Below are 13,436 nucleotides of genomic sequence, written 5' to 3' on the forward strand. Positions count from 1 at the left end.
CTCTCCCATCTGTAAAAAGACTGGATTAGATTAAATTATTTCACTGACTCCAATTTCCAAGTTACTTTTAACCATCCATATACTTCTATGCATGTCAAGAATTTATTTCTTATGAAGTACATCTTAATAATGGATCAGTGATTTTTTTGAACAATTTTAATGTGAAATGGTCTTGCTACAAACCAAAGAAACATGGTATGTATCACACAGATAGTGGAATTGGGTGTACTTTGTGATAAAAGCATTTATTAGCAGGAGAAATTTAGCCAGCACATTGACTCCAAAGAACTCAACATGCTATGCTAATGCCACAAGCCTATTTTTTTTTCAAGTTAAAGTCCCTGCAAGCATTGTCCTTTGTCCTCTAAGTTTGGAAACACACATCAATCCAAAGGAAGCCATGGCATAGTAGTTCCCTTTCCTTTTGCATTCAGAGAGCATTGATGATATGGCCTGTGTTCATGTTGATCACTTTTACATTCCAATATGCCTGCCCATTGATTTCCAGTCATCTCTTTTCACCTTTGAAAACAACTATCTCAGATACCTATTATTCAGTTCATTTGGAATCGAATCCTACCTTACCTACCTTCTCCTCCCCAGTTCCCTGCCCCTCCATGAGCAAACACAATTTTTTAAAGTAAGCCAGATATATTCAACAGCTAAGAGCAGAACAGAGCTCTGGTGCAGACCTTAAAATTGACATGCTTTAGGAAGAGGTCTGGAAAAGTATATTTCAGAATATCAGAAAATGTGGGAACAGTAAAGCATTCATTTCAAAGGAAAGAATTTAAAATAACTGAGTACACATCACCCTATCAAACATGGACAGTTTTGGCACAGACCATTGAATATGTGAGTGTAAGACTCCTAATTGCTTGCAGCGACTCCTAAAATTAGGAGTATGTGCAGCCCAAAGAAATCTGAGCAGGATAAAAAGTATTACGTATCATGATGCCTCAGACTTGCCCGAGGGACGTAGTCAGTCTTTCTAGAAAGATGAGCATCAAAATCTATGTAAAGAAATGATCTTACCTTGTCAACTAATTTGTTCCAAGGATTAGTATTAACGTCACACAAAAGAGGTACTATAATGTAGAAGCAAAAGTTCGGGTTTTGGTCTTCAGGTGAAAGAGATAAAGCAAAAGTCAGAAATTATTAAGAACTTAAAAATAATGCGGTCTCTTGGGTTTCAGCAGGAGCTCAAGTTACATAAATGGACTATTTAGTAAAGATGAAAGCCACCATAGAAAACTATCTATAAAATTCAAGAACTCCTATTGTAAAACCATAGGAAGAAATCACATTCATTAAGCACAATATGTAGGGCACTGCAATAGGTGCTTTCATACCTTGCAAGCTAAGTATGAGCATCATTCCCCTTTTCAACTGATAAGGAGACTAGGACTAATAAAAATGTTAAGAAATTTGTCACAGGTCATACAGCTGGTAAATGATCAACACCTGGTAAACTCAGACTTGGTATTGGCTTTAGGCATAAATGTTATGGGTATGTCTATCTCTTGGCTTAATTGAGGAGAAATTCTCCAATATCATAATATTGTCCCTACTGGCTCCATTTAATTCCAGTTATACCTAAATTTTTAAAGTCTTAATAATTTTGTTTTAAAAATTTCTGATCTACATTCAATCACCCAAGGTGTGGGGCATCTTAAGTAGCTCCCAGGCATTTAATCAAAGGGAGCTGTTGTTTTATGAGCTCTACCAGGAAGCCAAGAGCAAGTCCTACAGGATGGGGGTAGGGTATTGGGAAATCTCCTCTGGGTACTGGGGCTGGAAAGGGGATCACAGCACTACAAGAACTTTTTTCCTACACTTTTTGACTACATACTCTTTGCTTGACTCTTCATATGATAATTTTGTAATATTTGTTACAGAGAGCCTAGAAAGATAATTCAGTCTTTCCTCTAACAGGATTGATCAAAATTTGATAGTTTATCATTGATAGATTTAAAAGCACCTTTGAGTTTCAAACTTATTATGTAAACTCCCTGTCTGTGAATTTCCTCTGTAGTTATGCTCCAAGAACAGAAAATGCTCCAAGGAGAAAAGGAATTCCGGAAAATAAACCTTCCATTTCAAAATTTGCTGATACCCAATTAGATGCAGACACGGGGCATAGATGGAGAAAATTAAAATTCGAGGTCCTTTTCAAGGCTCAGATGTCATCTGCAGGAGAAAGCAGCCACCCCAGCAAGAAGACAAAGGGTGCTAACTCAGCCTGAGGGCATCACTGCCCTTGTCTGTCATGGGCCTTGGGCTGCTGGCTGGCCTGGTGGGCTCCGAAAATTCTCTCCCTCTGCCTATACCTAAGATAACTTCTTCTGATGGGCCTGCCATGAGCATCCCAACCCATTTTTATCGTTAGTAATAGGAATCTGAACCAGGCACTGCTCATTACTACTTTGACCTAGGCTTCGTTACTACTTTTAACTAGAGCACCCAGACTTCCTGGTCCTCTTACCTCAGGTCAGACCTGGTGAGGAGGGGATCAGTGTGAATCTGTAACTGGGGACAGGGAGGTGGAGTGAGGGGCTGACCAGTCAGATTAGAAGGTTGACCGTCTCTAAAAGTTTTGGACTCAGGAGGCAAAAACTGCTGAGGAATTTATAGATTTGGCATTGCCAATAAAAGGCTAAAGTGAAAAGTCACCTTTTGATACCAATAATAACCACATTTTGATCAACCACAGTAGAGGAAAGACTGAATTATGCTTTTCTCTCTAGAAAAATCACAAAATTGTTATCATATAAAGGGACAATCAAAAAGTATAAAGGCAAAGATGAAGGGAAACAAGCATTATAGAACTGTAGTTAGCCACTTAATTACCAAAAACATAATGTTACTTTCCGATTTTTAAAAAATTTGTGATAGTGCTCGCTTCGGCAGCACATATACTAAAAAATTTGTGATAATCGTCAGTGTCTTAGTTCATTTGTATTGCTATAAAGGAATAGTAGAGACTGGGTAATTAAAGAAAAATGTTTGTTCGGCTCATGGTTCTGCAGGTTATGCAAGAAGCATGACACCGGCATCTGCTTCTGGTGGGAACTTCACACTGCTCTCACTCATGGTGGAAGACAAAGAGAAACCAGTTTGTGCAGAGATCACAAAAGGAAGAAGCATGAGAGAGAAAGGGAGGAGGTACCAGACTCTTTTAAATAAGCAGCTCTTAGGAGAACTAATATAGACCAAGTACTACTCATTACTGCAGAGATTGCACCAAGCCATTCATGAGGGAGCCACCCTGTGACCCAAACACTTCTCATTAGGTCCTACCTCCAACACTGAGGATCAAATGGAGGAGTCAGATAAATCAAAGTATAGCACTGAGTTTTATAAAATTTCTGATTTGATGCAATTTCTTTTTGAAATAAATTCTCCCATTCATAATTACTTTTTAACTCATCTTTTAAAATTCTTTTTCTTAAAGAGTGATCCACAAATTTAAGCTTTAGGTTCCACAGACCTGGATCTATCCTGGATGCCAATCTTGGAACTTCTGCTGTTACATAAAAAGCCATGCCCAGCATCCACATGTTCTCATAGCTGGAGTTTCTGCCTAGAGGGATGTTACAAAAAGGTGCTTGGTTCAATTTCATGGAAAGAACAATAGACTGGAATGGGACTTCAATTCTAGTTCTAGATTCACCTTGTTCTACTTATGTTCCCCCGGGAAGGAGGCTGTAATCCTCAGGAAAATGGGGTTCTAAATAAGATCCCCTGGTAATCTCACAGCGATGTCTTGCTGCGAGTATTATAATATTAAGTATTATAATATATTATAGTATTATAATATAAATATTAAGATCTTTGTAGAAGGCAGCTGACAAAAAGAAAAATGCCACTGCTTCCACTGCTTACATATTTTCCCTGGCTAGCAGAAACTTCAGAGGTTACTGGTAGCAACCCCATGAATTTTCGTCACCTTCATATACTGTTCCCTCACCAACTTTGAGACAAATTGAAAACTGACATGTTCCTTTCTAAATTTCCCCTAAGTGTTGTTGTTGGTAGTGGTAGTGAAGCTTGTTTTTGTTTCTTTTTCTTTATTTTTTAAACATGGGAGAAGATGTGAAAACACTCATTTCCCTCCTTTGCACATCTTTTTAACCTTCCTCCTCCATATCCTCCTTGTCCTCCCACCCCTCAACAGCCCAATGCCACTACCCTCTACTTCCTGTCAGAAACTGCCCTGTACTTCCTGTCAGAAACTGCCCTCTACTTCCTGTTAAATACTGCCCTCTACTTCCTGTCAGATATTGCCCTGTACTTCCTCTTATTTATTGAACTGGCCATCACCCTTGTCCAGCTCTTACAGGGTCTTGTGGAAATATCCTGGAATTAGCTGACATTCCACTCCCCTAGACTGTTCAAGATAATAGAAGATTAACAGAGAGTGGGACTTGTTCAGATTTGAGGAAGGCCCCACAGGGATGAAGCCAAACTCCTTTGTGTTCCTCACTGGTCACCCAGTGATGTCACTTAGGCTCCTTTGGCACATGAAGAAACTCCTGACCTGTATCCTCTTCCTTGCCACACCCTTACCCCACCTCAAGCTATTTTTGGCTTCTGCTATATGCAGAAAATGAGCAAATAAAATCGGGAAAATAATCCACAAAGTCAATGGCTAATCAGCCACACTTTAATATCCAGGAAAGGCGAATAACACCCTCGAAGGTGTCATCAACCAAAGCGAAGGGCAATAAGTTGGTCCCTTTTGGAAATTTTCTGTATCTCCATAAATTTGTTACTCAAGGTAAATCACCAGTCTGTCTAGCCACATTTGTTAACAATGCATGTAACTCTTAACAGCATCTCAAAAGCATACTTACTCTCAATTTCGCTTCTCATTCGTTTTTATGATGCCAGAGAAATTCAGATTATATAGGCTTTCTTTGTGCTGAGATGGTAATTTTATATCACTGTAGATTAATAGCATTTTTAGTGATATTTGGTATCACTCATTTGTCTCCTGTGGTCGTAAAGATATATATTTTTTCTAATTTGGCTTTGCCAACAAATAAAAAATAAGAGTCTTTTTCTGTTGAATGAGCAAAAAGGTCATTCTGATCATGAAGAATTATTCTCTTTTAACATACCCACAATCTACCATCTAATTGTTTTTGTTATTGCAGCAATACAGCTTCTACAAGAATGTGTGTGTGCATGCATGCATATAGACAGTTTGGCCTGCAGAAGAATTTCTCCTTTTTGCCACTTGATCTTTACTTTGAGTTTTGATTACTGAGAACTCTGTTACAGCCTGTTCATCCAGGTACTCCTGTTTAGGAAGATGTAAGCTTTACCTTCCTTCTTCTTGCTTTCCCTTGATCCTAGAGTTTTGCAGATATTTTTACTTTGTGAACATATTAATATTTGTGGAATTGTATTCTGGGAACTGATTCTGCAGTGCTCATAGGAACAAGTACCCATTCCAGGGATGGTTATTATGAAACAGAAAGGCAGTCAGACTTGGTTTAGCTATCAGCTTTTAAGAGCTTCCTCCATCTGCTAAAATGTGCACTGCAAAGTTGCACATAAAATGCTGATTAGTACCTCAGTGCAGATTCATATAATGATCCACTTTCTCTTGGTTTACACCACACTCTCCTAAGTACCTATTCACCTGTTCTATTGGAAAATTTTAATCATCTCTCTGACATTAGCTTGGCAATTTCAGCGGCCACTTCACAATCTTTCAAAGTCTTTCTGCTCCATTTCATTCCTATTTCTTTTCTGCTTGTGTTAATTATTTTTGCAGCCAGCATACGTGTTTGTCAATAATGCATTACATTTTCCATGTGTCAGTTCTTCAGCCCATCAAAGAATCCTGTTTTTACATTCTGAATCTATTTTTCCCTTCCCCGACTCAGCTCATTTTGCTCTGGGCCTGCCTCTACTCTTCATTCCAAATCTGTCAGAAGTTGCATGAAAGTTGGTAACTGCAAGACAGTCCCCAATTTAATTGGGTCTAGTTCCCCAAAGAACATTACATTTGAGCCTACAGGGAGCTGCAAGTTGTCTAATAGCCCATACTTATTTGATAACTGAGGTGCCTTAAATGTCCTCACCTCTGGGATACCCACTTCTGGAACGTGCACAAGACAGTTCTCCTGTCTTGAATCAAGGGCCAACATGTAAGACCCTCCTTAAGAAAATCTCTCCTGACTCTGCTAACTTCATTCTCAAATGTGATGTCTTTGCTTAATGAAAAAGCCTTCTCTCAATGATCACTAAAAGAAACTCCTAGCATAGTGGTAGGTACATTCCAAAGCCCTATGAATATGTACACAATTGAATGTGTTAAAACAGCTTAGGACCCCCCAGACTCCATAGGCTGTTTTGGGGGATGTGGAGGGGATGAATGTTGCTCACTTTTTACATGTAAATACCATTCTTCACTCTGTCCCGGCATAACCTGTTCTTGGGAATTTTCTAATGGTTACCACTTCCTTTTTCATGATTAGTGTGAAGGGTAGCAATAAACTGTTATAATTCCAAAACTCTTCTTTTGTGGTTGCTTCTGAGAATCACTGACTAGTTCCCTCTCACAGGCCAAGGAAACTCCATTTGAAGAGAACTCTACTCAGAATGAATGCTCCTTTAGTGAAGGGCACATAAAGGGAAGTTTCTTTTCTTGTTTTGCTTTTGTTTAGAATTCCCTCCGGGGTTACACACATCCTGTTCTAATTCCCTGGCTTCTTGGGGAAACACTCAGGCCATGACGGGAAGAGAAGGGACGCAGGCCCCAAGGCATGGACAGAGAGATGGCGTGAGGCTCCTGGGCATCTGAGCTGCCCATTTTATTTTCTCTTGTGCCCAAGTTAGTCATTCACGTGCACCGGAATCATCCGAGTCCCACACACTGACCCTTGGTAAGATTCCATTTCTTACTTCCCTTAACTATGACTTTCATTTGCCAGCTCCTTCTGGTATTTTTAACTGCTTGCCATCACTTGGAAGCCCTTCATCTTCATTTTGAGAGAGAGTGCTGGAGATGTCTGGGCAGGGAAAACAGAAATGTGGAAAATGAGAGTTTAGGAGGAGTAGGAATATGGACTTGGATTGGCAAATAATACCAATGCCAATCCTGCGTGTTTAAGGCATTTAGGCAATTAGAAATTTCTTTAATTGTTAGCGCTTTTCTAATAATCTCTACAGATGATCGTTGTGTTCTAACTGTTCCATAAGAACATTGCTTTTTAACTGTTGTTCTGTCTACTCTCTGGCAGTCACACTAATAAACAACCTGCTAAAGGGGCAGGAAGAAAGGGAAAATGAAGTTATGTTTTAGTCATCATTCAGATATTCACCTTACAGTTTGATCTACTAATAGAGAAATCGAGGTTTTTTTTCTCTCTTGTGGGGAACCTATCTCTTTATTTCTAGATCTTCTTGGAAATATCTTTCTAAAACTTGAAGATCCCCTCTAGATAGTATTTTCCAGAATGAAAGGCCTCTAGCAGAATCTTTAATGTGCAATAACAAGAAGATGAAATATTATTGTGTTTCCTCTGGACTCTTGTATTTGTGCTTAATCCAAGATTGATATTGGGCAGCTCACCTTTCCCACTTCATGGTTAGCTCTAGGTCAGGCTAAGAAATTATCATCCCTGGTCACTCCCTGCTTTGTTCAGTTAAATAAAAATGAATTGTTCATTTTATTTAGTTAACTAACTCCATGGGTCAAGGTAAGCTAAAGAAAAGTAAATGTACAAGAGAAAATGTTGGCAAATTCTCTGCACTTTTTTTTCTCTTTTGCATGTTTTTATTTGAATCAAACTAGGGAGAAATAATGTTTTAGCTATAGCTAAACATAGGGAGAGAACAGTGGAAGCTAGAATCTGAAAACCTGAGTTGGTAACTGGTAAAACAGCGGCTTCATTTCTGGTACCGTGGGCAAGACCCAAATCTCTCTGAGCCTCCACTTCCTTTGGTAAAGGGGAAAGTAACATATACTTCACAGTGCTGTTCTGAGTATGTCAGTTAGCCTTGTAAATGCATTGCATACAAGTTATGATTACATATAAGCAGCCCTTTAAGTCCTCAGCTGAGTTTCTGTCCCAGTTAGAATGGAACTGGCATGAAACACAAAGGTGAAGAGGCCTCCTCCACTGCATTCAGCCCTTGCCACTCCATGTTTTTCCCTTGTCTTTCTAAGGATTTACTTAGATGCATTTACACCGGTTTAACGATGGAAATTTCCTTTGTAGAGACCCAAGTGTAGCTAGAAAATCCTCAGAGATCTATCAGCTTAGCCAGTAACAGGTAGTTTGCTTCTTTTGATCAACATACAGGCAGACAAACAACATACATACATACATACGTATATATATGTATGTATATGTATACATATATATATATATATACGTGTGTATATATATATTTTTTTTGAGTGGAACAAGAGTTTCACTCTTGTTGCCCAGGTTGGAGTACAATGGTGTGATCTCAGCTCACCACAACTTCTGTCTCTCAGGTTCAAGCAATTCTCCTGTCTCAGCCTCCCGAGTAGCTGGGGTTATAGGCATGCACCACCACGCCCAGCTAATTTTGTATTTTTAGTAGAGATGGGGTTTCTCCATGTTGGTCAGGCTGGTCTTGAACTCCTGACCTCAGGTGATCTGTCCGCCCGACGAAGTGCTGGGATTACAGGCATAAACCACTGCGCCTGGCCTCCAACAACATATTTTAAAATAAGGAAACAGAGATCCAATTTTTAAACCGCTATCATCATCTTGGTTTCCTATGATAGACTAGAATGGAGTGGGTTTAAAATAAGTTATAAGCAATCACTTCTCTGTACTTGTTTACAGATTAGGAAAGATCCATAAGTAACCATGTTTTGAGAAAATACTTCCTTGGAATGATCATAGTGAAGGGTTTGGTTTTAAAAAAGTTGAGGGTTTGTGGGCTTCTACATCATATCCTCTGCCAGATTTTTTAAAAATTAAGATTTCTATAAATTTTTTAAAAATTAAAGCTTCTATAAAACTCATGTAATTTTAACTAGGAATAATCTCACTCAGTTTCCACATGTGTGAAATGGAGATTATAATAATACCTTCTCTTGGGCTTCCTGGGACTATGTTATATAACGTTTAGAAAAGTATCTTTCCAATTATCATGTTGTATACCTTCAATATATACAATTTTTACATCAATTATACCTCAGTAAAGCTAATGAAAAAACCCTCATTTCCATAGTAAAAATAGGAACCTAGCACACAGTTAATATTCTATCCTATAATTCCATAAATGTTAGCAATTATTGTTATTATCAACTAATAAAATTTCCAATTACCCTTATACCATATGACCCATTGGGGAGAGGACTAATAGTCTATGAAAGGATGCAATCTGTATGAACAGAGTTTTAGAAACTTTTTTTCATTGCTGCATTTTTAAATAGATTACTTATCAGAAAACAAAAGCTATTTTCAATATTACTGTAAAATGGGAAGACCTGCCTGTCATACAAGTCCTCCATTCCTGCAAGGCAACAATGGGCTAGAGCTGAGGGGCCCTTTTAGAGGGCATGTCTCACCAGTTTGCAAAATCCCTCTGCATCCTCTATGCAGCCATTTGGCTCATTTATGCTTTTGCATTTCCCTTTTCTGTCTTATACTCTTCCAGGTATTTTTACATAGGGTATTCTCTCTTGTTTTACACAAACCATGAGACAAGAGGTTAGGCAATACTATTCATATTTTACAGTTGAGAAAACTAATAAAAGGTTAAAGCAGTTTTATAATAAAATGATGCACAGTGAGTCCCTTAGGACAGTGACTAAATTCCAAACCACCATCATCTCCAATATTGTGCTGCTTCCCAAACCATGTAAACAAACTCCTTCCTCAAATTTCATTGCATCCAGTGTTCTTTGCTGTGATTTTAAGCAGCAGGACAACATTATGTGCCAGTTTTAAATAGTAAGTAAAAATATGACCTAAGGTGTTTGAGGCAGCGTCCTCTCCACTCTACTAATAATCAGGGCAGTTTCTAATTATTTGCATGGAAGTTGGCTCCCGAGATAATTCAGTGTCCGTGTGGCTCCATTTCACCTCTACTTATTTCCATTACCTTGCATATTAGCTATGTCAAGTTGATGGGCCTGCTGTTCCCCAGGGTGGCTATTATAAATACTGGTGCTACAGTGAAATGCTTCCAGTCTTCTGGAACCTCATTGAAACTAAGCAAGTTCTCCATAATGATCATTAATGATGTATTGCTTGCATAAAAATGTTGGAAATTAATCTTTTGTTTACTTTCTCTATGCCATCATACTTTTAAAATGTTCTTTGTAATGTGAGTTAACTGATGACCAGGAGTAGTTTCTCCACTGCGAACCGAATAACTTTTTATAGCTGACAATTTACTATGGCAGGTAAAGGAGCAATCTTAGACCCTTGCTTGAAAAACCTACTTCTCCTGGCAGATATGGCTGCCTAAAGTTCTTGTAGCTAAAATAACATTAATGCCCAGGTACAAAACCTCATCTAAGTCTCTTTTCAAGTTGCAAAGACTGTCTGCCACCTAAGTATCATAAATTTGAGACTGGGGCCTGTTCGTGCCAGGAATTTCCTGCAAGGTGACTGGGATGAGTATAGTCACCAACCCTTGAAGGAGGGGCATTGTGGGTGCTGGATAAATTCTATTCCTTTCTCACAGGACCTAGATTTGGCCCATGTTGATGAGTCTGAGAGTTCTTCTGGTCTGGATCCTTCCACAAATTCCCTTCTGCTGAGACCCAGGTTTCAAGTGCTCAATTAAATCTAGGAGCAACCTCTATGACTTAAGATAGGGTTTTCTTCCCATTTTGAATTGGACTGGGAGAAATTCCTGCAGTTTGGTTTAGTTTGCCCTTATGTCATGGGACTGGACCAGAAGTAGATGACCATCTGTGCTGGAAATGATGATACTGTGTAGCACAACATTACTGAGCTTGAGCTCAAGAACATGATAGACCTGGAATTGAAGCCCTGCTTGCCACCTACTAGCTATGAAACTTTAGGAAGGTTTCTTGAACTTTAAGATTCAGTTTTCTGGCCGAATGTGGTGGCTCAGGTATGCAATCCCAGCACTTTGGGAGGCAGAGATGGGCAGATCATTTGAAGTCAGGAATTAGAGACCAGCCTGGCCAATATGGTCAAATTCCTTATCCATCAAAAATACAAAAATTAGCTGGGTGTGGTGGATGCCTGTAATCCCAGCTACTTGGGAGACTGAGGTAGGAGAATTGCTTGAACCCAGGAGGCAGAGGTTGCAGTGAGCTGAGACTGTGCCACTGCACTCCTGGGTGTCATCCTTTACCTGGGAGACAAAGTGAGACTCCATCTCAAGAAAAAAAAAAAAAATTTAGTTTTCTGTTTGTTTCATAGGGATGCCAATAGTAGTCACTTCATAGGATTGTTGTGAGGATTAAATGGAAGAATATACATAAAACATTAAGCCCACAGTGCAGTATAAAGCAAGTGCTCAGTACAAAATATAAAGCTGTAATTTTTATTTATTTAATTATTATTATTTGAATCCACACAGGTCTCAGCTGTACAGAGTCCCTTTCTGACTTAACTCATCCAGAAAAAGAGAGGGTGTTTGCTAGGCTGTCAGCATGTGTCTATTCCTGCACTACCTGACTTTGTGATCAGCGATTAGAATGTAACAGAGGTAAAGAAGATCTTGCTGGGTTTAGTTATGAGCAGAATGAGGAAATGGCCCTATGCCAAAACTATAAATTTACCAGAAATCTCTTACAGTAAGGAATGCACATTAAAATATATTAGAAGTAGACATGCTTATGACATGTATGTGTCTAGGAATTTATCCATTTCCTCTAGATTTTCCAATTTATTGGCATATAGTTGCTCATAGTAGCCACTAATGATACTTTAATTTTCTGCAGTATTGGTTGCAATGTCTTCCTTTTCATCTCTGATTTTATTGATTTGCGTCTTCTCTGTTTTTTTTTTTTGTTGTTGTTGTTGTTGTTGGTCTGGCTAAAGATTTGTCAATTTTGCTCATCTTTTCAAAAAACCAGTTTTTGTTTCATTGATTTTTTTATATTGTGTCTTCATTTCAAATTCATTTATTTCTACTGTGATCCTTATGGGTTGTTTTTCACCTAATTTTTGGTTTTGTTTATTTCTACTGTGATCTTTATGGGTTTGTTTTCACCTAATTTTTGGTTTTGTTTGCTCTTGCTTTTCTAGTCCTTTAATATGCATCATTAGGTTGTTTATTAAAATTTCTTCTTTTTTGATATAGGTGCTTAGAGCTATAAATCTTTCTCTTAGCACTGGTTTTGCTATATCCCATAGGTTTTAGTATGTTGTGTTTCCATTATTATTTGTTTCAAGAAATTTTTCCATTTCCTTCTTAGTTTCTTCATTGACTCATTGGTCATTCAGGAGCATATTGTTTAATTTCCATGTGTTTGTATTGTTTCCAAAATTCCTCTTGTTATTGATTTCTAGTTCATCCCATTGTGGCCAGAGAAGAGGCTTGACATTATTTCAATGTTTTGAATGTTTTAAGACTTGTTTTGTGACCTAACATATGTTCTATTCTTGAGAAGAAGGAAGTGTATTCTGCAGCTACTGGATTAAATATTCTGTAAATATCTATTAGGTCTATTTGTCCTATAGTACATATCAAGTCTGATGTTTCTTTGTTGATTTTTTTTCTGTCTGAAAGATCTGTCTAATGGTAAAAGTGGGGTGTTAAAGTCTCCAACTATTATTATATTGAAGGTCTATTTCTTTAGCTCTAATAATATTTGCTTTATATGTCTGGGTACTCCAGTGCTAGGTACATGCATATTTACAATTGTTATATCCTCTTGCTGATTGACCCCTTTATCATTGTATAATGGCCTTCTTTGTCTCTTTTTACAGTTTTGGTTTTGAAATCTATTTTACTTGATATAACTATAGCTAGTCCTCCCTCTTTTTTGGTTTCCATTGACATGGAATATCTTTTTTCATCCCTTTATTTTCAGTCTATGTGAATCTTTATAGGTGAAGTGTGTTTCTTGTAAGCAACAGATCATAAGGTCTTTTTTCATTTATTCAGCCACTCTGTGCCTTTTAGTTGGAGAGTTTAGTGTATTACATTCAATGTTATTATTGGTAAGTAAGAACCTACTCCTGTCATTTCATTATTTGTTTTCTGATTGTTTTGTGGTCTTTTCTTTTCTCTTTCTTTTTCCCTCCCTTCTTGTCTTCCTTTTAGTGAAGGTGATTTTCTCTGATCATATGATTTAACTTCTTGCTTTTCATGTGTGTGTATCCGTTGTATGGTTTTCAGTTTCAGGTTACCATGAGACTTGCAAATACTGTCTTATAACCCATTATTTTAAACTGATGGCAGCTTAACATGTATTGCATAAACTAATAAGAAAATAAAATCAGAAA

This window comes from Callithrix jacchus, chromosome 6 (genome assembly GCF_049354715.1).
Source record: "Callithrix jacchus isolate 240 chromosome 6, calJac240_pri, whole genome shotgun sequence".
Lineage (NCBI taxonomy): Eukaryota > Metazoa > Chordata > Mammalia > Primates > Cebidae > Callithrix > Callithrix jacchus.